Below are 23,608 nucleotides of genomic sequence, written 5' to 3' on the forward strand. Positions count from 1 at the left end.
TTACAGTCAGGCCCTCCACAGTGTATGGATACAGAATAAAAGGAATAAAGTTTAGTGCAAGGTAAACTCCAATTAAAGATAGTCCGAGGGTCTGCAATGAGGTAGATGGTAGGTCAGAGCCACTATGTAGTTGGTGATAGGATGGGGAAAGGTTTAGAGGGATAAGGGCCAAACACAGGCAAATGGTGAAGGGCATTGGATGAGTTGGGTCTGTTCCTGTTCTGTTCGTCTTTCTTTTTTGTTCCAACAACAGATTCCCACACCATCAAGGAAGCAATCTCTTTCTTTGGACACAATGAAGGTGTTCTAGAGTCATACAGTGTGGAAACGGGCCCCTCAGCCCAACGCCTACACCGGCCAACATGTCCCAGCTACACTAGTCCCACCTGCCTGTGTTTGGTCCAAATCCCTCCAAACCTGTCCTATCCATGTACCTGTCTAACTGTTTCTTAAATGTTGGGATAGTCCCTGCCTCAACTACCTCTTCTGGCAGCTTGTTCCATACACCCACCACCCTTTGTGTGAAAAAGTTACCCCTCGGATTCCTGTTAAATGTTTTCCCCTTCACCTTAATCCTATGTCCTCTGGTCCTCGATTCACCTACTCTGGGCAAGAGACTGTGCGTCTACCCGATTTATTCCCCTCATGATTTTATACACCTCAATAAGATCACCCCTCATTCTCCTGCGCTCCAAGGAATAGAGTCCCAGCCTACTCAACCTCTCCCTTGTCGCTCAGACCCTCTAGACCTGGCAACATCCTCGTAAACCATTGCAAGTTAAAATCTCCTTGCACTTTGATTAAATGCAGTTGAGAGGTAACAACAGAAATCACCCAGGCAGCAGGCTTGGAGCTTGTTTTGGGTAAAGATATGTAAACACTGGATGGACGTTAAGGCTCTGCTCCTGTGCAACGGTCAGCACTAACCCAGCGTTAAATCAGCTGCAAGCACATTGGCTCGTGAAACAGACAGCTCAGTAAAACATTCACTTCTGGTTTCTTGCAGGTTTTTTTTTACAGAGACCAAGGGATTTGTCTGAACAAAGTTCAGGAGCAGAATTGGATATTGGATTCCAGCAGACAGTGTGGATGTGTTTGGGATCCAGATGTGGGTGAGTAATTTTTCATTTCCTGGGTAATATGTATAAACACGGCTCTTTCTGTAAATTCCACAACACTCCTAACGTGGAGTTAAAATAATGAGGTGTGATTTTATTGAGGCGTATAAGATATTCTAAGGGGACATGAGCAGGGTAGATGTCAATGTTTCCACTTGTGGGAAAGTCTTGATTGAGGGGATGTGGTTATAAGGGGGCAGTCGTATATAACTGGGGCATCTTAGCGATTTCTTCTTGCTGACGGGTGAATCTTTGGAAAGCTCTACGAGGGTTGTGGGGGAATGGGTCATTTGAGGTATTTGATAAAGGAAGTAGATACATTTTCAGAATATCAGAAAGTTGATCGGGGAAGAGGAGTGATGAAGAAAAAATGCTGGAGTTACTCAGCGGGTCGGGCAGCATCTCTGGAGAACATGGATTGGTGAAGTTTCGGGTCAGGATCTTCCTTCAGATGGATTGCAGGGAGGGGTGGGAGGGAGACAGCTCGAAGTGAGGAGGGGAAGGACAAAGCCTGATGAGATGGATACTTTTGATGGTCAGATGGTTGGACAAAGGCCAGAGATGGAAAAATCTAAAGTTGTGAAATAAGGATTGACGAGTTGTGAGCAGTGAAGCCAGAGGAAACATAGAAACATAGAAACATAGAAAGTAGGTGCGAGAGTAGACCACCAGGTCCGTCGAGCCCGCACCGCCATTCGCTCATGGCTGAACACCAAACAGACACACTTACCCACAAACAGTAGACACAAGACACAGAACACAAGACACTACCCTCCCCTTTATACCGCTATCACCCCTCTCCACCCCAAGAACCTCGTGATCTCCTGGGGGAGGCAAAAAACCGGATAAAAACCCAGGTCCAATTCGGGAAAAAAATCCGGGAAATTCCTCTCCGACCCCAATCCAGGCGATCGACACTTGTCCAGGAGATCACTCAGGTCTTACTATACTAACCATACCTAGGTCCATATCCCTGCCCTCTCCCCGTAGCCCCTTATCCCCTTGGCAGCTAAAAACCATCTATTTTAGTCTTAAATATATTTAAAGTTTCTGCTTCCACTGCTCCCTGGGGCAGTGAATTCCATAAATTAACCACCCTCTGGGTGAAGAAGTTCTTCCTCATCTCAGTTTTAAAAGAGCCCCCCCTTATTCTGCAACTATGTCCTCTAGTTCTAGTTTCCCCGATCATTGGGAACATCCTCGGTGCATCCACCCGATCAAGGCCCCTCACGATCTTATATGTTTCAATGAGATCGCCTCTCATTCTTCTAAACTCCAAAGAGTAGAGTTCCAGCCTACTTAACCTTTCCTCATATGTCAATCCCCTCATTGCAGGAATTAATCTTGTAAACCTTCGCTGCACTGCCTCCAGGGCTAGTACATCCTTTCTTAAGTATGGACCCCAGAACTGTACACAGTATTCCAAATGTGGTCTCACTAATACTGTGTACAGCTGCAGCAAGACCTCCGTGTTTTTATACTCAATCCCCCTAGCAATAAGGCCAAAACTCCATTGGCCTTCCTGATTGCTTGCTGCACCTGCATACTAACTTTTAGTGATTCATGTACTAATACCCCTAGATCCCTTTGCGTTGCATTACAACGCAGCTCCTCCTCATTTAGAAAATAACTTGCCCTATCATTTTTTTTCCCAAAGTGAATGACTTCACATTTATTAGTATTAAATTTCATCTGCCAAGTTGTTGCCCACTCACCTAGCTTATCTATATCCTTTTGCAGACTCTTCCTATCCTCCTCATCCCCTACTTTTCCTCCCATTTTTGTATCGTCCGCAAATTTTGATATATTACACTTGGTTCCCTCCTCCAAATCATTTATATAAATTGTGAACAACTGGGGTCCCAGCACCGACCCTTGCGGAACCCCGCTAGTCACCGGTTGCCATCCCGAGTATGAACCATTTATCCCCACTCTCTGCTTCCTATTTGTTAGCCAATCCTCTACCCATGCTAATATATTACCCCCAATCCCATAATTTTTTATTTTTAGCAATAGTCTCTTATGTGGCACCTTGTCAAAAGCCTTTTGGAAGTCCAAGTATACCACATCCACCGGTTCCCCTTTATCCACCCGGGTTGTTACTTCCTCAAAGAATTCGAGCAGATTCGTTAAACAGGACTTCCCCTTCACAAAACCATGCTGGTTCTGTCCGATGAAGTCATGTTTATCCAAGTGCCCCGTTAGTGTTTCTTTAATAATTGTCTCTAACATTTTACCCACCACCGATGTTAGACTAACCGGTCTATAGTTACCCGCCTTCTGTTTACTTCCTTTTTTAAATATAGGTGTTACATTGGCCATTTTCCAATCCACTGGGACCGTTCCTGCCTCCAGGGAGTTTTGGAAAATTATCACCAATGCATCCACAATCCCCACCGCTATCTCCCTCAAGACCCTTGGATGTAATCCATCAGGCCCAGGGGATTTATCCTCCTTCAGTCTCATTAATTTCCCTAATACCACCTCCTTGGTGATCTTAATAGTATTTAGCTCCTCCATTCCTACCGCCCCCTGTTTATCCAGCGTTGGAATATTTTTTGTGTCTTCTATGGTGAAGACTGATACAAAATACTCGTTTAATGCCTTTGCCATTTCCATGTTCCCCACCAACAACTCTCCAGTCTCACCCTCCAATGGACCAACGTTCACCTTAGCCACCCTTTTTCTTTTTATATAGCTATAAAAACTCTTACTATTAGTTTTTATGTTGTTCGCTAAATTCCTTTCATAGTCTATTTTCCCCGTCTTAATTAATCTCTTAGTTATTTTTTGCTGACCTTTAAATGCTTCCCAATCCTCTACCCTCCCACTATCTCTGGCTACCTTATATGCCCTTGCCTTCAGCCGAATACTATCCTTTATAGTTTTACTGAGCCATGGCTGACTGTTCTTACCCTTACCCCTTTTTTTCTTCATAGGAATAAATTTTTCTTGAAGGTTATACAGTATACCCTTAAACGTACACCACTGCTCATGTACCGTCTTATTCTTGAGTCTGCTATCCCAGTCAACTTTGATCAGCTCAGTCCTCATACCTTCATAATCCCCCTTATTTAGACTAAGCACCCTAGCCTGAGTTTCAACCTGCTCCCCTTCTATTTGAATATGGAATTCGACCATATTGTGGTCACTTGTTCCCAACGAGTCCCTAACTATGACATTTTTAATTAATCCTGCTTCATTACACAGGACCAGATCCAAGATTGCCTCCCCCCTTGTCGGTTCTGTGACATACTGTTCTAGGAACCCGTCTCTAATACATTCTATAAACTCTTCCTCTAGTCTACCCTGCCCAGTTTGGTTTGCCCAATTAATATGAAAATTGAAGTCCCCCATGATTACAGCAGTTCCCTTTTTACATGCGTCAACTATTTGCAGATTTATGTTCTGACTAACAGCGTCACAGCTATTTGGAGGTCTATAAATTACACCCACTAGTGTTTTTTTCCCCTTATTATTCTCTATCTGTACCCAAGCTGTTTCACTATCCTGATCCTTCAACGCAATATCCTTCCTCTCTATTGCCGTTATTCCCTCCCTTATTAAAAGGGCCACCCCTCCTCCCTTTCTTTCCTGTCTATCTTTCCTAATTGTCGAGTACCCCTCTATATTTAACTCCCAGTCCTGATCCCCTTGCAGCCATGTCTCCGTAATGGCCACGATATCATAACTATATATACTTAATTGCACCGTTAATTCATTTATCTTATTACGAATACTCCGTGCATTTAGATAAAGCACTTTCAGATGATTTTTACTACCCTTCCTTTCCGTTTTTGCCCCTTTTACATCTAGAGCTTTAACTTCACACATTCTGTCTCCTGTCTCATTTTGACTTACCGCTTCCCCACTGATACCCTGCTCTATTTCCTCTACCCCTGCCGTTATTACCCCCCTTGATACCTCCCCCCCGCTACTTAGTTTAAAGACCTCTCTACTGCCCTAGTTATATGATTTGCCAGGACCCCAGTCCCAGCACCGTTCAGGTGAAGTCCGTCCTTACAGAACAGATCCCCCCTGTCCCAGTACTGGTGCCAGTGGCCCAAGAAACCAAACCCATTATTCCCACACCAGTCTTTGAGCCACGCATTTAGCTTTTTAATTTTACGTACCCTCGCCGATTTGGCCCGTGGCTCAGGTAGCAATCCGGAGATCAGTACCCTCGAGGTTCTGCTTTTTAATTTATTCCCTAACTGCTCAAACTCCTTCAGCAGATCCTCCTTCCTCGTCCTTCCTATGTCATTAGTCCCCACATGGACCACGACCACTGGATCCTCCCCCTCCCACTGCAAATTTCTCTCCAGCATCGCAGAGATATCCTTAACCCTAGCACCGGGTAGGCAACACAGCCTTCGGGACATGTTCTGCTGGCCGCAGAGAACCTTATCTACCCCCCGAATAATACTATCCCCTATCACTACGGCATTTCTTCTAACTCCCCCCTCTTGAATGGCCTCCTGATCCACGGTGCTGCAGCCAGGTTGCTCATCCCTCCCACAGCCCCTGATCCCGTCCTTACATTGAGTAAGAGCCTCGGTCATGCTCGTCAGGGACAAGGGCTGTGGCTCCTGCCGCATCTCCTCCTGGTTCCCCCTACCTGCCTCGCTTATGGCCACACCTTCCTTTCCTTGCTCACTGCCTACTGAATTAGTTAAACTGGTCGGTGTGACCATCCCCTGGCACAAAACATCCAGGTAATACTCCCCCTCCCTGATGTACCGCAGCGTATGAAGTTGGGTCTCCAGCTCATCAATGCGGAGCTGGAGTTCCTCTAGCCTCAAACACTTACTGCAGCTGTAGGGATCTTCTACATCAATGGTGTCGACAAATTCCCACATCTCGCAGTATTGGCACATCTCCTGACCGCCCATCTTATATAAGTAATTAACTGGTCCTATTTAAGAATCCCCTACTGTATTGATACACCCCTTATTTATATAATCCTACCTCCTATAAATGGGAAAGTACTCACCCCAGCCGTAAATTACCTACTGGTTTGGCTGTCTAGTGGTAATTCCTTCCGCTCTTCCTATCTGGTCCACTGCTCCCTTGCAGTGCGTGGCAAACCTCTTTGCCTCTGTTAGTCTCTGTTAGTCTCTCGAGTCTCTCGAGCCGCGGCTCCGTCCGTCCTCCCTCGGCGACAGCACCTGTGGCACCGCGGTCGTGACGTCCCTTCCGTTCCTGCAGAGCCTTCCTGTCCTGGGCGGAGTCTGCAGCTAACTGTGTGCTCACGTCCGGTAGGTCAACCTAAAGTCTGCCTGCCCTTGGCCTCTACTTTAACTGTTTTCACTTCTCTCCTCCCACTTGGGCTAGAGCCAATCAGTCGTATCTCTTGCTTAACTCCTGCTGCTGTTGCTCCCAAAACTACAGCAGTTCTGAGTGTAGGGATGTAGTTGGGAATGGAGGAGGGGAGAAATAGGTGCAAGTGCTGGTGGGACAAAGAGAAAAGAGGGAGGGAAGGGGGAGGAGGAGGGGGGAGGATGTTTTAGTTAACATTTGAGAATTCAATGGATTGTAAGCTACCCGAGCGGAATTTGAGATGCAGTTCCTCAAATTTGCTAGTGGTCTCAGTCTGGTGATGGAAGAGGCCCAGGACCAAAAGGTGTGTGTGGGAATGGTTAATGACTATGAGATTCAGCAGGCCATCGCAAACCGAGTGCAAGGTTCGTCAAAACTGTCGCCGAGCCAATGTTTGGTCTCGCTGGTGTAAAGGAGGCCACATAAGATGTAGTGGAGGAGGTGCGCATGAACCTCTGTCTTGGATAAGATCTTGGCCATAAAATCTTAGCCATAATCATATTGAAAGGCAGGGCAGACTTGAGGGGCTGAGTGGCATACACCTGAGTTTATTTTCTTGTTCACTCATGTGATGTACAAGCCGTGACCGAGACTAATACTGGGGAGGAGGGAATTATTGAAGTCTCCTGTGCAGGAGCACATTCCAGTCAAGGCCTTTGTACTTGGGATATGGGTATCGCTGGCAAGGATGACATTTACTGCCCTTCCATAATTGCCCTGGAATCTGCAGGTGTGCTACAACCCTGAGTTGATGGAGAGTGGTGCACTAGGATTTAGACACAGTGGCAAAGAAGTGGCTGGTGATATGTTTCCAAATGGGTTTGATGGAGGACTGGGAACGAGCCGGAAGTCCAGACCTTTGGGAAGTTGAATGTGACTGTTTTGGGAGAAGCTGCTGGAGTTCGATGTCTGCTGGTGCTGGGGATGAATGTTTGGGTAGAGTTGTGCCCTTTCAATATGTTGAAGAATAGTTCTTTCGTATGTTAAGGCTGCACCAAGAAGACCATGTTTTACTTTGTTTTTTAAGAGACGCAGCATTGAAACGGGCCCTTCGGTCCACCAAGTCCATGCCAACCATCGATCACCCGTTCACACTAATTCTATATTATTCCCACTTTTGCATCCACTCCCTACACATTAGGGACAGTTTTAGAGGCCAATCAACCTTCAAATCGTTACGGCTTTGTGGTGTGGGAGGAAACCCGTACATCCGGAGGCAACCCACGTGGTCACAGAGAGAGAACTTGCAAACTCCACACAGACAGCAGCCAAGGTCAGGATTGAACCTGGTCACAATTTTGAGTCGTAGATTGGTACAGCACTGAAACAGGCCCTTCAGCCCACCTTGTCCATGTCGACCATGTTGGGCATATTGGGCTAGTCCCATTTGACTGCATTTGACCCATAGTCTTTCTCAACACTTCCCATCCATGCATCTGTCCAAGGCGCACAAGACGCGGTGGGAGAGGTGCCAATGGGATGGAGTATTATGTCTCCATGTTGAGATGTGCCAGAAGCTCGGTGGAGGTCCCCTGCCGTGGCTCCCAGTGAGATACCCTCGACCGAGGCGATCTCGGAGCTGCTGTCCTTGGCGTAGGTGTGGTCTATCCCCCCCCCCCCCCCCCCACACGCTCCTCTGCCTCGGCGATTAACTGAGCCACCTTCCGGTTCATCCGGGGGTCAAAGATGGACCGGTCCAATGGGTCATGGCGCACGTCCACAAATAAAGAGGAGAAAGTGTGCCCAGAGTCGCCCTCATCCTGATGGCCACCTTTGTGTGTGGCTGCATCGGGCTGTGCTTGGATCCAAAGTATGTGGGCACAAGTATGTGGAGAATGGGCCTGGCACGTGATGCCATGAAATGTTCTTCTGGATCCAACATCTTTGACTGCGAATCCACTGGGCAATGGTCGTCACTGAAGGTCCTGCAGGCGCTGCTGGACAAGGACTCGATGGATCCCGTGGGGTGGTCTCCTGTCGCGGTTGAATTTGTACGGCTGATAAATGGGTGGCACTCAGCTGGTTCAAAAGAGCAGCAGCTGTAGAAGGAATTGATTGCTTCGGCTGAGCTTGCTTTAAATGACGGCATTTCTGCAAATGCCGTGCGTCAGGCATTAAAATGTAATGACAGTGGACAAGGGCTGTGTGACACAGTAATTACTTGCTCGTGATATATTTGTGCAAATGAACAAAGCTCGTGCCTGACCTCCAAAGGCACGTTATCTGCTGCCAAAACAGACTCTCAAACTGCTGAGAATACTTGTTTTCTGAGTTTATTGTGGGGAGAACAATGCATCTATTTACATTGGAAACAGGGCAAGGAATCTGCACTCCGTATTGCGACCAGCCATTATTTGGCGGTGAAACCTGAGGGGTCCCCGGTCCCTTCTCGGAAACCTTCATAAAATTGGACAGCTGGCTCCGTGCTAGTTAATTAATGCTTTGTTTCCGGGTTTAATTGGACAAAGCTTTTAGCAGCTCGAGTGTTTCCCTGATTCCTGGAGCCACATGAGGTAGAGTTTTATTTTCCTTTTGGCAGCGGTCCAGAGAGAGACTGCTCGCTTGGTTTCTGTCCAAATGCTTTGCATTTCATCGCTGGAGTGCTCTATCGACCAAACAGGATTTTAAATTTTTTTTTATATCAATTCGTATGCTAATTATTGCTGTCAAATAATATTAATTAATTTAACGGATGAAAGGGTCTTTGCTTCCATTTCAGGCCTGCTGCAAAGCCCTAGGACCTGTAGACTTTTTTTTTTTTTTGGAAAACTCACCTGAAATATGTGTGTGTGTGAAATATTGTTTATCTGTTCGGTGAGAGAGCGCGGCCCCTTCAGATGTGGTGTGGATGAGGCAGGCGCCGGTAAAATGCAAACCCACAATCTGAACCGTCCTTGGCAGTGCCGCTCGTGACGGAGTCCGATCGCTTACAGGTCAAAGGTTGCTGAGGGTCAACGACCTCCTGTGGTCTCTGGTAAATGTTTTTTTGCTTCAGAGCAGCCGCTTTGGAGAGGTCAGGGTAAAGAGCAGGGATTGAGAAGGACTTGCCTGCTGTGTGGTTGGATTTTCAACCTTGGCTGAGATTAGTGCTGCAGTTGGAGTGTTAGCTACAGCAACCCAGCAACACAGCTCTGTCAATGGAGGTTGTACATGGACAGTGGGCTCAGGATCGGGGGGGGGGGGGGCAAGATGGGGGTCGCCAGCTCAAAATAGACATTGTGGTCTGTACTGAGGTCTTTGTCAATGCTTGGATTGTTGGGCAAGCTCTTGGATAAGATGTTTGAACCAATGTCCGCCTCGATGGCACATAGGTAGAGTTGCTGCCTTACAGCGCCAGAGACCTGGGTTTGTTCCTGACTCCTAATGCTTGTCTGTACTGAGTCGGTACGTTCTCCCTGTGACCTGCGTGGGTTTTCTTCAAGATCTTCGGTTTCCTCCCACACGCCAAAGACGTACAGGTTTATAGGTTAATTGGCTTGGTGTAAGTGTAAAGTGTTCCGTGTGTGTGTGTGTGTAAGGCATTATCAATGTGCGGGGACCGCTGGTCAGTGCAGACTCTGTGGGCCGAAGGGCCTTTTTCTGTGCTAGTTTCTCTAAAACTAAAATGAGGTGTTAATTCTGCGATCTCCTGCACCCAGAAAGGCAAGGGCAGCGAGTGCTGGTGAACATCCACCTCGCCTGCAGGTTGCTATTCAAGTTATAGAGTTGTATGGTATGGAAATAGGCCCTTCAGCCCATCCTGACCGTTGGCATACAGGACTTTCCCCTTTTCCCTGCTTTGTCCCACTGCCCGATAAACCCTTTCCATTCCATATCCGTTCAAATAGCTTTTAAACATTGTAGGTAGACAAAAATGCTGGAGAAACTCAGCGGGTGCGGCAGCATCTATGGAGCGTAGGAAATAGGCAACGTTTCAGTCCGAAACCCTTCTTCAGACATTGTAATTGTATTTTGCCCCTTTATCTTCTTCTGGCAACTCGTTCCAGATATGGTGCACCCTCTGTGTGGAAAGAATTGCCCCTAAGGTCCTGGTTACAAATTTCTCCTCTCACAATTTAACCCTACGCTCTCTAGAGGTGGGTGCGGGGGGAGGTTTTGCCTGTCTACCCTATCTGTGGCCCTCACATTTTATATACTTCTCTCGGGCCTCCCCTCAACCTCTGGCATTGCTGAGAAAGTCTTTAGACTTTAGACTTTAGCCTTTAGACATACAGTGTAGAAATTGGCCCACCGAGTCCATGCTGACCAGCATGCACCCCACACACTAACACAATTTTCACAGAAGCCAATTATCTCTCTGGAGTGTGGGAGGGAAACTGGAGTTCCCAGGGGAAACCCACGCGGTCACAGGAAGAATGTACAAACTCTGTACAGACTGCACCCGTAATCAGGATCGAACACGGGTCTCTGGCGCTGCAAGGCAGCAACTCTACCGCTGCGCCACTGTGCCGCCCTGGCCTAAAATTTGATTTTTTTTCTCACTTATTCCGAGGCGGTGATCCCTCGTTAGAGAGTCGTTAGCCGGGGGGGGGGGAACCGCCCCCAACGGCCAGTCTGCCCAGAGGCAACTGTCTAGAGAACAATTGTAGACTGTCGTTACTCTGAGTAGCCAGTGTAAATGACCAGTTACAGCTTTAAGCACAGACTCTCTGCTCTCCGGTACAATGTGGGACTCCCGCCAACTGAAAGTGCTGTGGATTTTATTGCTGATCATGAGGTTTTTTTTGCGCTTGTTTCCGATTACTCATGGGCATCATGCAGAACTTCCTGGATTAGAACGTCCAGGTGCTTTGCATTTGCTTACGTTCATTAGCCACACCCGAGCTGTTTTGTATATTGGTTTTTCGTGCGCATGTGTTCAGAATAAAGCAGCCAGTCCTTCAGCCCACCGCAAAACCAGAGTGGTAAAGAAGGCATATGATGTGCATGCCTTCATCGGTAATATAGCAAAGGAATTTGAGTATAGGAGCAGCAAAAGGATTTGAGTATAGGAGCAGGGAGGTTTTACTGCAGTTGTACAGGGTCTTGGTGAGACCACACCCGGAGTATTGTGTGCAGTTTCGTCCTCCAAATCTGAGGAAAGACATTCTTGCCATAGAGGGAGTACAGAGAAGGTTCACCAGACTGATTCCTGGGATGTCAGGACTTTCATATGAAGAAAGACTGGATAGACTCGGCTTGTACTCGCTAGAATTTAGAAGATTGAGGGGGGATCTTATAGAAACTTACAAAATTCTTAAGGGGTTGGACAGGCTAGATGCAGGAAGATTGTTCCCGATGTTGGGGAAGTCCAGGTCAAGGGGTCACAGTTTAAGGATGAAGGGGAAATCCTTTCGGACCGAGATGATAAAAACATTTTTCACACAGAGAGTGGTAAATCTCTGGAACTCTCTGCCACAGAAGGTAGTTGAGGCCAGTTCATTGGCTATATTTAAGCGGGAGTTAGATGTGGCCCTTGTGGCTAAAGTGATCAGGGGGTATGGAGAGAAGGCAGGTACAGGATACTGAGTTGGATGATCAGCCATGATCATATTGAATGACGGTGCAGGCTCGAAGGGCTGAATGGCCTACTCCTGCACCTATTTTCTATGTTTCTAATATGTGTGTGGGGATCGCTGGGCGGCATGGACTCAGTGGGCCAAAGGACCTGTTTCCACTCTGTATCTCTAAATGCTAAAGTGTACTGAGAGTGTTCTCCGTGGATTGTCACCTTGTCGTGGTGGACGAGCTTGTGTGGTCCTGAGATCCTGAGAGCGATGCCGTCTGGAGCTATGCTCCTGGTAGGGCCACCCATGGCGGTAAGGTCGAGGGGGAGGACTCTGCTAAGGAGCAATCCAACCAAGACCTCAACGGTGGAACAGGCGGAGAACGATGGCTGACGTTAGTGTGGAGCGTCACAACAGCTGGGAAGGCAGATGAAGGCTGCAGCAGAAAAGGGTCTCCGGTCGTCTTGGACTCCATGCTGCTGGATGCTGACCCAGATCCGTCAAGGACCGTGTGGTGGCTGTCTGTGCACCAGTCTCCCCACGTTATGCAAAGTCACGCACAGGCGTCCTCCAACCCTGGAGACACCCATGGTCAGCCATGACCGAGGGGGGACTAAGAAGAAAACTGAGAACCAGTAAAATGTTTTGTGTGCTGTCCAGTCAAATTGTATAATCAAGCCATATGCAAGTACAAAACAGAGTGCAAATTAGTTCTACCTCATTGTAGTTTTACACCTAGAGCACAATTTTTTTTTTAAAGTGCAAGATCTGCAATGTGGTAGGTTGGAAGATTGGGACTATTCCCTAGCTTTTGGGAGGACCATTCAGTAGTCTGGTAACAGCGGGGAAGAACCTATTCCTGAATATGGTGGTGAATGCTTTAATATTTTCTGCCCAGCAGTATTTAGAAATCCCATAGAAATAATTTTGTAGAAGGCCTGTCTCCCAATCTGTGGGTCCCGAAACGTCACCCATTCCTTCCCTCCAGAGATGCTGCCTGTCCCGCTGAGTTACTCCAGCATTTTGTGTCTATTTCCGCATCGCCATGTGTGCAGTTGAGACAAAACCTGTTTGGATTATGAATTTGGCTCGTGCATTAGTTTTGCATCCCTGTGGAGTACTCCCTCCCGACCCCCCTCCCCTCACCACACTGTTGTTAGAGCCCCTCCCTTTGTTTTAATTGCTATTATTATGTGGAGGTTTATAGGAGCACATTATACTGGCAGAGATTTTAAAAAACTCTTTCAAATGCTGGCGAATCTGTGGAATTCATTGCCACATACGGCTGTTGACGCCGTCAATGGGTATTTTTCAGGCAGAGATTGACAGATTTTTGATTAGTAGGGATTATGGGGAGAAGGCAGGAGAATGGGGTTGAGAGAGAGAAAGATAGGTCAGCCACGATTGAATGGCGGAGTCGACTTAATGGGCCAAATGGCCTGATTCTGCTTCTGGAACTTATGATCATAATAAATTATAAACCATAGGGGCTCTGGGTGACGAATGTAAAATGTATAATCGAAGGTGACGTTGGCCTGGAGTTCTATAGTCTGTGTTTTGACCACATGTGGCTAATTGGGGATCCAGATGTGCTTAAAGGCATTCCTCGTCAGAACAATAATACGCCTGCGATCCTGGTCCCCGACGTGTAGCTTAGGCATCTGCACCAGTAATGGAAGCCAGTGCAGCACATCTGGAGCCACTGCTACAGCCCCAGTGTGGGTCTGGGCCGCTGGGCGTGCAGTCACTTCAATAACCCTGCATTGAAATCTGGATTGGGTGTTGCAAATCCCTGAAGTACCTGGTTTGGTTTAGTTTAGTTTAGTTTAGAGACACAGCGTGGAAACAGGGCCTTCGGCCCACTGGGTCTATGCCGACCAGCGATCGCTGGTCGGCATAGACCCAGTGGGCCAAAGGGCCTGTTTCCACGCTGTATACTACCGGTATACACTGATACTACCCAACACACACTAGGGACAATTTACGATTTTTGCCAAGCCAATTAACCTACAAACCTGTACTTTTGTTTTGTAGTGTGTGATAAAACCACGCAGGTCACGGGGAGAAGGCACAAACTCCGTACAGACAGCACCTGTAGTCGGAATCGAACCCGGGTCTCTGGTGCTGAAAGGCAGCTACTCTACTGCTGCGCCACCGTGCTGCCCACTGTGGTGTCGCAATTGGACACTGGCCCCCCCTTGCAGGGAGGGGATCTCCTGTCCTTTCTCTAACCTATGGTACACAAAATAAAATGGAGAAACTCAGCGGGTGCAGCAGTATCTATGTAGCGAAGGAAATAGGCAACGTTTCGGGCCGAAACCCTTCTTCTAACCTAGTTTGGTCCCAACAGCGGTGATGCTGCTCCCAGGATGTTCCGGGGTAATGAGAATAGTGGACATAGGCTGGACCTTGTCAACAGCACCTCATCCTGGGAGTCGTTAGGAACGTGAGCCCCTTTTGCCCTTTAGGGTCAGTTTCGGCATTGTGTGGGTTGGGTCTGGCTCCCCCTACCTTAAATCCACTACCACCCCTTCTCTGGTCTCTGCATCCATTATTGCTTTTATTGTGTGCTAACCAGTTAGTGGGAAGACTATACATGATTACAATTGAGCCATCCATAGAGTACAGTTACAGGATTAAGGGAATAACGTTCAGTGCAAGGTAAAATCCATTAAAGTCCAATAGAAGATAGTCAGAGGGCCTCCAATGAGGTATATGAAAGCTCAGGACTGTTCTCTAGTTGTCGATAGGATGGTTCAGTTGCCTGATAACAGCTGGGAAGAAACTGGAGGTGTGCGTTTTCACACTTCTGTACCTCTTGCCTGATGCGAGAGGGGGGGGGGGGGGGGAAGGAAGAGGGAGTGACCAGAGTGAGACTGGTCCTTGATCATGCTGGTAGCCTTGCCATGACAGCGTTCAGTGTGGATGAAGTGGGTAGGAGACTGGTTTGTGTGAAGGCCTGGGCTGCGTCCACAACTCTCTGCGGTCTTGGGTGGAGCTTTGATTAACGATGCGGTGATCATTGGAACAGCGTATGACGAGTGGGTTGTCACTTGTCGTTCTCCTGGTGGTTTGAGGTGGATGTGCCGACTTGCATTGTGCCTGTAGGTGTCCGTGTTGCCGTAGAATCACTGCTGGTTGGACGGAGACTGCTGTGGGATCTCTCCCAACTACCCTGGAAAACCCTTGCATTTTGGACCCAGCGTAGTTTGTTCGCTGCAAGCACTCGGTTTTTCCTCAACGTTAATAGATACTTTTTATTGGCAGTGTAAACGCTGAGCCGGTGAATGACATTCTGCTCTCGGCGTTTCCCTGTGGCCTCAAGGCACTGGGAAGATGTTGGAGGAAAACTATGTGGAGGACTGTAAAGCAGTTACGTGAGGAAGCTTGTGGTGAGTGTGGAGCATCAGTGCGTAACACTGCCGCCTGTCTACCAGTGTTTCACTCAAAGTAATCAATTGCTGTGGGTAACATTGCATTGTCCTTCAGTGGGTATTTTTAAGCCAGAGGTAGTTAGATTCTTGATTAGTATGGGGTTTTGAGGTTATGGGGAGAAGGCAGGAGAATGGGGTTAGGAGGGGGAAGGTAGATCAGCCATGTAGACTTGATGGGCCGAATGGCCTAATTCTACTCCTATTCCTTATGGCTCTATGACCTCTGCCATGGGTGGTCTTGTGCCAATGGGTGGGGTGGGCACTCTGCATCAATGGGCAACAGAAGCTGCTGTTCAGGATGCCAGAGGAATGAAGGGGAGTGATCCCAGCACTGGGACAGAGAGGAGCTGGTCGCTGCTGAACATTCTGGTCACTGGTAGCAGCTCCCCGCCAGTTCCCAGCAAGATGCTCCCAGGCACAGAGTCAGAATGAGGGGTCGGCCCCTTGGGACTGAGACGTGAAGGGATACCTTCACAAGGAGGGCGCTGAAACTTTGGTGTGACCATCCACAGGGCTGTGGTTCTGAGTGTCTTGCTGATTCGTGGGCACTAGGTTGTCTCTCAGACACAACGTTGACCATGATCAGGAACAGCTTCACACAGACTTGCCACAGAGGACAGGATCAAGCCCAGGCCTCTGGTGCTTTTAGGCAGCAGCCACCTCCCACCTGTTCTAGGGGTTAACCATGGGACCACCTGTCATCGTCAAGACCAGCTGAGCTTGGACGTGATCTGGTCTGATGTGGGGATGTCCCTGACCTGGGTGGCCAAGCACCCCCCCCCCCAGCTGAGCCCCCGCGACAGAGTAGCGGACAGCAGCCCTGGTGTAGGTGGGCTTGTCTAACCTGGTCTTATTTGGTAAAGCAGTGTAAAGTCGTGTGCGGGTCGTGCCTGGGGAACTGTAGCTGCCTCGCACTCTTCACCTGCAATAGCCCATTGTGTGACCCAGGGTCTACCCTCCTTGGCCCTACCACAGCTCTCTCCCCCTTGGCTTTGACACCTCCATCAGCGCTGGAGGTGATGCTCACTGACCTTGCATTGATGCTTCACAGCTCTTTAATCGTCTGTGCTCAAGCGGCCTACTCATTAATCCAAAGTAACATCGGATATCTCGTTCCCTCGTTCGCTGACTTTCCAAGAATCCTCTCCATAAATTCAGTTCAAAGCCAATTCTGATGTATCATGTTTCTTTGTTCCTTTTTTAGCTCAATTGCAAGGCTCTGGAGACTTGCCCCACGGTAACCTCTTCTCATTGTTAAAGAGTCACAGAGTCATTCAGCACAGAAACAGAACCTCCCGTCCTGTTTGTCCAGGCTGGCCAAGATGCCTTAACTACGCTAGTGCCGTTTGTGCAGGTTTTGGCCTATGTCCCTTTAAACCTTTCCTTCATTCTCTCCAGAGATGCTGCCCGTCCCGCTGAGTTACTCCAGTGTTTTGTGTCCATCTTCCCTTTAACCTTTCCTATCCTTTAAATGTTATTATAGTTCCTGCCTCAAACGCGTCCTCTGGCAGCTCGTCCCAACCCTCTGTGTGAAAACCGTACCCATTAGATTTTTATTCAATCTTGCCGCTCTCAAATTCAACTTCTGCCCTATAGTTTTTGATTTGCCTAACCCAGGGAAAAAGACTTGAGATTGACTTGCCCCAATCATCAAAATATTCGGATGGATCCAGGAAATTATCAAAAAGATCAGTGGGAACAGAGAGAAGATTCAGAAGCCAGGGTTCAGTTCCCTGGGATGTACAAGGTTACGGGTAGGGGGGGGTGGGGGGAAGGTTTGGGTATCCGGGGGCTCTGAGGGGCGGAGGAAAACCTCTTCTGCTGGGACAAGGTGCAGGGTCCTGAAATGTTACCCTGGGATTCGGGGATGGAATACAGAAATAGTATACAGAGATTAAGAGATTGGCACCTTGGTGTGGCGCAGGGGGTAGAGTTGCTGCCTTCCTGCCCCAGGAGACCTGGGTTCAAAGCATGACCTTTGGTAATGTGTGTATGGAATTAGCACGTTCTCTATGTGACCGTATGGGTTTTCTCCAGGTGCTCCGGTTTCCTCCCACACTCCAAGAATATGCAGATTTGGAGGTTAGTTGGCTTCTGTAAATTGCCCCCAAGTGTGTGGGATACAATAAGTGTACGGGATGATCGATGTTTGGCACGGCACGGACTCGTGGGCCAAAGGGCCTGATTGAACGCCGTATCTCCAAAACTAAAAACTAAAACTTTGACCAATTGTTGGTTTATATCGGGGGATTGGCAGAGCTTTGCTCTCCAAGTGCACGAGGAGATATGGACCAAGGGTGGATGTCTCCAAGATGCCACAATCTAAGTGAATGTCGGGGCGGGCTGAATGGGCTCCTGCCCCTGTGTGTACATCTCCTGTGGTTTCGTGCACTGATTGATGTTCGAACAAGGATGTCCTCAGCTGAACTGCGTCTCTATTGGCGTGCACCCGTGACTGTCTCTTCCCGAATACCTGGGGCAGTAGGTGTTCCTCCTGAATAATCCATCAACACAGGCCATGGGAATGATCTGTGGACCTTCAGACTCTGTCTAAAACAGGAGGGAGATGGAAGCCCCACTCAGCTACACTAGCTGGTTCATCTGCTCCGTGGAATCTTGCAACAGCATCCTGTATTTCCGCCGTGCCTTTGACAACGTAAAGGGCTATGCCCTTCCCCACAACATTCTGCCCACCCTCTTGTCACAGCCTCACTTGGACTTTTTTCCAAGGACATCTGGCGACTGGTTGTTTGCTGCCTTGTAATACATGGCGCTCCTTCAAGGACAGACTTGGCACTAGTTTATCGCTGTGCTCTTTGGCACAGTCTAGGCTTTGTGTTCAATTTAGTTTGGAGATACAGTGCGGAAACAGGCCCTTCGGCCAACCGCATCTGTGGGGAAAGGAACAGACTTTGTTTCAGCCCATCCCTTGGTGTCGAGTTGGGAGAGCTGTTGGAACATGGGCTTGGTAGAGCGGGAGAATGGGGCTCATCTTCGCAGTGGTTCCTTTCCCTGCGGTGCTCATCTGTGTGTGTGTGTGTGGCACAGGGAAGAGGGGGGAAACACGGGGCGGTTTTGGGTTACTACCTAAAATTGGAGAGTTCGCTGTTCATAAAATAAAAAGATACAAAGTGCTAGAGTAACCCAGCAGGTCAGGCAGCATCCCTGGAGAACATGGATAGGTAGACAAAAATGCTGGAGAAACTCAGCGGGTGAGGCAGCATCTATGGAGCGAAGGAAATAGGCAACGTATTGGGTCGAAACCCTTCTAGGTTTCTACCTTTGAATTTCCAGCATCTGTAGTTCCTTCTTAAACTTCTTGAACATGGATAGGTGATGTTTTGGGTCGGGGCCTCTTCTTCAGACCAGCACCTGCAGTTCCCTGTACTGTTCTGTGTGTGTGTGTTGATCACTAACTACCTCTGTAAGGATCCTACACCTATCTCTTGTATTCACCCCACATTCTAATCAAATCCTCCATGATGCTACCCTTGGGGCATATTTTAGTGTCCAATTTGATTACCGACCCGCATGGCTGGGATGTGGACAGGAAACCCACGCGGTCACAGGGAGAGCTTGCAAACTCCACGCAGACAGCAACAGAGTTGGGTTTGTACCACCTGGGTCACCGACGTGGTAGGACGGTGGCTTGGGTCACTGAGCTCAAATGATCGTGTTTGTCGAAGTTGGGGGAGAATGCGCTCTGTCTGAAGTGTGAAGGAACATGAGGGGCTGGGGGGGGGGGGGGGGGTTGTGTATGCTGGAGCTGCGCGTTTGATCCTTTGTTCCTTGTTAGGGAGCCAAATGTTTTTTTCGATCTCTCTGGGCATCGCCTCATTTTCCTTTGAAAGGTGGTCAGGAATAAAAGCTGCCAAGAAAACTACTGTAGGCGATGGATTTGTGGTTGGGTTATTGTTCAGCTGCATGCAGTAGATATGGAGCATTCCAAACCCATCAGCGATGTTCCCAGCGTGGCTGCCTCATCTGCAGGGTTGCTGCATTAGTGAAGCCTCGTCACTGCCCAGAGGCTACACGTTTCCTGTCTGTGCTGTTTCATTTACTCTGTGTCCAAATCCTAAAGCCTCGGCACTCTCCCTGATATTTTACAGATGTATAATGTAATCTGTTCTTAAAAGGGCACTGCCTTTGTGGGGAGCTGTTCATTTACAAATACTTCCACTTTATTTGTGGAATGTTAAAGAGAATTGTTTAGTTTAGAGGCACAGCACAGAAACAGGCCCTTCTGCCGGCCGAGCCCATGCTGACCATCGATCACCTGTTATCCCACTTTCTCATCCACTCCCGAGATACTAGGGGCAAACAACCTACAAACCCGCATGTCTTTGGGATGTGAGAAGAAACCCGAGCAGCCGGAGGAAACCTGTGTACATGCAAACTCCACACAGACAGCACCTGATAACAGGATAGAACCTGGGTCTGAGGCAGTGGTGCTACCAGTTGCCACCCCATTGTGTCTAAGCTTCGAGGCCTTATCAGAAGCAAGACTGCGCCCCAACTTGCAGCAGTGTCTGTCCATCTCCAAATTACTGTGGCCGAGGCAGTTCAGAGTGGCGCGGTGGCGCAGCAGTAGAGTTGCTGCCTTGGACCCGAGTTTGATCCTGACCATGGGTGCTGTCTGTGTGGAGTCTGTACGTTCTCCCCATGACTGTGTGGGTTTTCTCCGGGTGCTCCGGTTTCCTCCCACACTCCAAAGACCTGCAGGTTTGTAGGTTAATTGGCTCTGTGAATGTCCCTAGTGTGTAGGAGAGAGCTAGTGCACAGGGATCGCCGGTCAGCATGGACTCAATGGGCCGAAGGTCCTGATTCTGCGCTGTGTCTCGAAACTAAACTAAATTGTATTTCTGAATTGCATTCTGCAACCTGTGGGATTCCCTCGAGTTGTTCTCGGCATTTTAAAGACACTTGGACCTTGACAAAAGGGCACGTGGATAGGAAAGGTTTAGAGGGATATATATACCTTCACGTGAGGACTCTTGCATACTTGTACTGTATGCAATCTCACTGTACCAAGTACATGTGACAATAACGTATCTTTCAATCAACTTTGGCCCCCTTGCTTGAAGCCCATGTTCTTTAGTATTTGACATTTCTACCCCAGGAGAAAAGATTCTGTACCAGTTAAACCGTTCTAACTAAGATGTAAAATTAACTAGGATTTATCCTAACCTGTAGTTCATTAACCCAGGTTTGCACACTCAGTTGACAATATTTCTGCCTGTCAAGAGTCTTTGGATTACAGACAGTTCACAGAACCCTGAGAGATCCTGGGGAGTGACTGTATTTAAAAATAAATAAATAAATAAAAAGAACAGTTCTGGAGAGTTTCAACCTGGTATAAGCGTCAACTCTGATCCTAAATCCTCTCTCCGAAAGATTAAACGTGTAAATTTGTTTCCTGTTTACTTGCACCGAGGCTCGGAACACAAACACTGTTTCGAAGTTATAATCAAGGGAATTCCGTGTCTGCCCTTTCACCCTCTGCTCTTCGTTGTATATTACTTTGTTGGTACGAAACGTCCACCCATTGTGTGTCCTCCCGGGTACAGGAATCAGCATGTGGTGTCACAATTTCTCCCCCTCCCCCCCCCCCCCCCCCCCATCCTTCCCTCAGTCACCCAGCTCCTTTTCCCCCCCCCTTTGTCCGCTCACCCCCCGTTCCTGACGTCCCCACTTTCCTTTTACATCCCATCTCTTTCTCCTCCATCCTGTCCCCGCCCACTAATATCTTTCCCTCTGGTTTTATACTTGATTCCCGTTCTTTCCTTATCTGACGCCCTTTTGTCTCCTTACCACCTCCAGCCGCGTACTCCGCCAATGATCTGCCAATCGTTCTAATGCCAATCACTAGTCTGAAGAAGGGTCTCGACCCAAAAAGTCGGCCATCCCTTCTCTCCAGAGATGCTGCCTGTCCCGCTGAGTTACTCTAGCATTTTGTGTTTAACCTCGCGTTTCAGATTGGTGACCTCTGGGCTGGACTGGGAAAAGGTGAAGCTGGAAGGAGTAAATGATGGGGAGGAGCAGAGAGAACAAAAAAAAAATGTTTTCCATGGAGCCACACTGGATGACACAGAGGTAGTGGTGTTGACTAAGAGGGTAGGAGAGGGATTGGAATTTTCTTTAGGATATCAGCAGGCGTCTGATGTCCACTTTCTACTTAAACCATCCTGATAAAGGTATCGGGACCCACTATCTCAAAATCCTTCACAATCTGGCAGATATTTCAGAACGATCACCTTTACTTCTTCTCGACCACCACCTAGAGATTGACCCAATCTCTTCATCACCTCTGTAAAGTTTGGCGTGGTGCAGCTTGTAGAATCACTGCCACACAGTGCCAGAGACCTGCTGCTGTCTGTGTGAAGTTGCCATGATCTCCCTGTGACCTTGTGGGTTTCCTCTGGGTGCCCAGGTTTCCTGCTGCATCACAAAGACATGCAGGTTGGTAGATTAATAAGTCATTGTAACGTGCCTCTATTGTGTGGGTGAGGGGTAGAATCTGGGAAGGGAGTGATAACAATATGGAGAGAATAAATTTGAATTAACCCAGTGTGGGATTAGTGTAAATGGGTGTTCTCAGTCCTCAGTGTGGACCTGCTGGGCCAAATGGCTCGTTGCCATGCTGTATCTCTCTGCTTCAATAGCACGGCCAAAACTGGACATTATTCCCCAGGTGCAGTCTCGCCAGTTCTCTGTTCAATTTCATCAAAACTTCCCTGCACTTTTACTGCCTAGCCTTCGTAATGAGGGCCAATATTCCATTAACTCTCCTAATTACATGCAACCCGCACGTTAATATTTGTTTCATGCACTAGGGCTCCCAGAACTCTCAGTACCGCATTATTTCAGGCTCGTTCTGCTTAAATAATAATTTACTGTTCTGTTCTAAACTGGATAGCCTTGCAATTTCCCACATTGTAGTCAGGCTGCCAACTTTTTTTTTTCTTTTTTTTTTGCCCACTTGCTTAACCCTTTGCAAGTTCTTTGTATCTTCCTTGCAACTTTTGCTTGCTCTCCAGTCTGGAATCACCAGCAAACCAGGCCTCTGGTACACTCCGTCTCTTCCTCCGCGCTGTCGGAACAGATTGTAAGTAGCTGAGGCCCCAGAGCCGATCTCTGTGGCACCCCTCTAGTTACTGACTGACAAATGGAAAATTACCGTTATCCCAACTGCGTTATCTGTTGAGTTACACATTCCCCTAATATATCACCCTGGGCATTTCTACATTTTATATACAGTACCCTATCAAATGCTTTCTGGAAATCTACGTCTAGTTTATCCTCAAGGTAGATACCAAATGCTGGAGTAACTCAACGGGTCAGGCAGCATCTCTGGAGAGAAGGAATGACGAAAGGTCTCAACCTGAAAAGTCACCCATTCCTTCTCTCCTGAGATGCTGCCTGTCCCGCTGAGTTACTCCAGACACTTTTGTGTCTTTCTTCGATTTAAACCAGCATCTGCAGTTCCTTCCTACACTTACTTTATCCTCTGGTTTTGGTATTGGTTTGCGATTGTCAAGTGTACCGAGACACAGTGAAAAGCTTTGCATTCTATCCAGTCAAATCATGCCAAACATAGGAACAATCAAACCATGCGCAGGTAGCAATGATACTCTATGGCCACCTGTACCTCGGTACAGTGGGGAAAATTTTTTTTCCCCGCATGCAATCTGGTAAAATCATAAGGCAGATGTCATCTAGACAGGTACACAAAGAGTTGCCATGTCTCTGGTGCTGAGAAAGTTCCAAAAGTTCTTAGTACGGTCTTACCTTCTCGCAGCGGAAACCAGCCCTGTCACCACTCGTGGCTGCAGACGGCCCTCCCACCGGGTCCCACTTTGTTCTCGGCGTCTCTCCGCCACTCGTTTGGCCCCGCGCCATGCCGCATCTATTGGCCGGATTAGCCTGACGTTCTTTGGGGGGAAATTGAATTCTCTCCAGGATATTTGGAAAATTATAAAATACAAATAGAATCGGCAAAGGTTTATGAGAGGGAAGTTGTGTTTGACTAGTTTTTTGGATGAAGAAATTGCAGAGTGTTGTGGATGTAGTCCAGTCCTCACACAGACCAGACTCCTCACCATCAACTACATCTACACTTAACATAGAAAAACACCAAGTGCTGGAATAACTCCATAACTACAACACTGTGGTGTTAAAGTTACAGAGAGAGTGTAAATATATTTTTAAAGTGCAAGATTCACAATAGTAGACAAAAGCTGGAGAAACTCAG

At 48.0% G+C, this 23,608-nt stretch overlaps 1 protein-coding gene across 8 annotated transcripts in view; it reads left to right on the forward strand.

Moving 5' to 3' along the window:
- Positions 1 to 23,608, forward strand: part of phc2 (polyhomeotic homolog 2) — a 154,599-nt gene that overhangs the window by 17,344 nt on the left and 113,647 nt on the right. For 7 of the 8 annotated variants that reach the window (XM_033047877.1, XM_033047882.1, XM_033047873.1 and 4 more), the window contains exon 2: positions 1,007 to 1,112. The gene's annotated coding sequence lies outside the window, so the exon portion shown is untranslated. The remainder of the gene's footprint in view (positions 1 to 1,006; positions 1,113 to 23,608) is intronic. The other variant, XM_033047874.1, reaches the window with a different exon arrangement.

Source organism: Amblyraja radiata, chromosome 31, assembly GCF_010909765.2.
Source record: "Amblyraja radiata isolate CabotCenter1 chromosome 31, sAmbRad1.1.pri, whole genome shotgun sequence".
Taxonomy (NCBI): Eukaryota; Metazoa; Chordata; class Chondrichthyes; order Rajiformes; family Rajidae; genus Amblyraja; species Amblyraja radiata.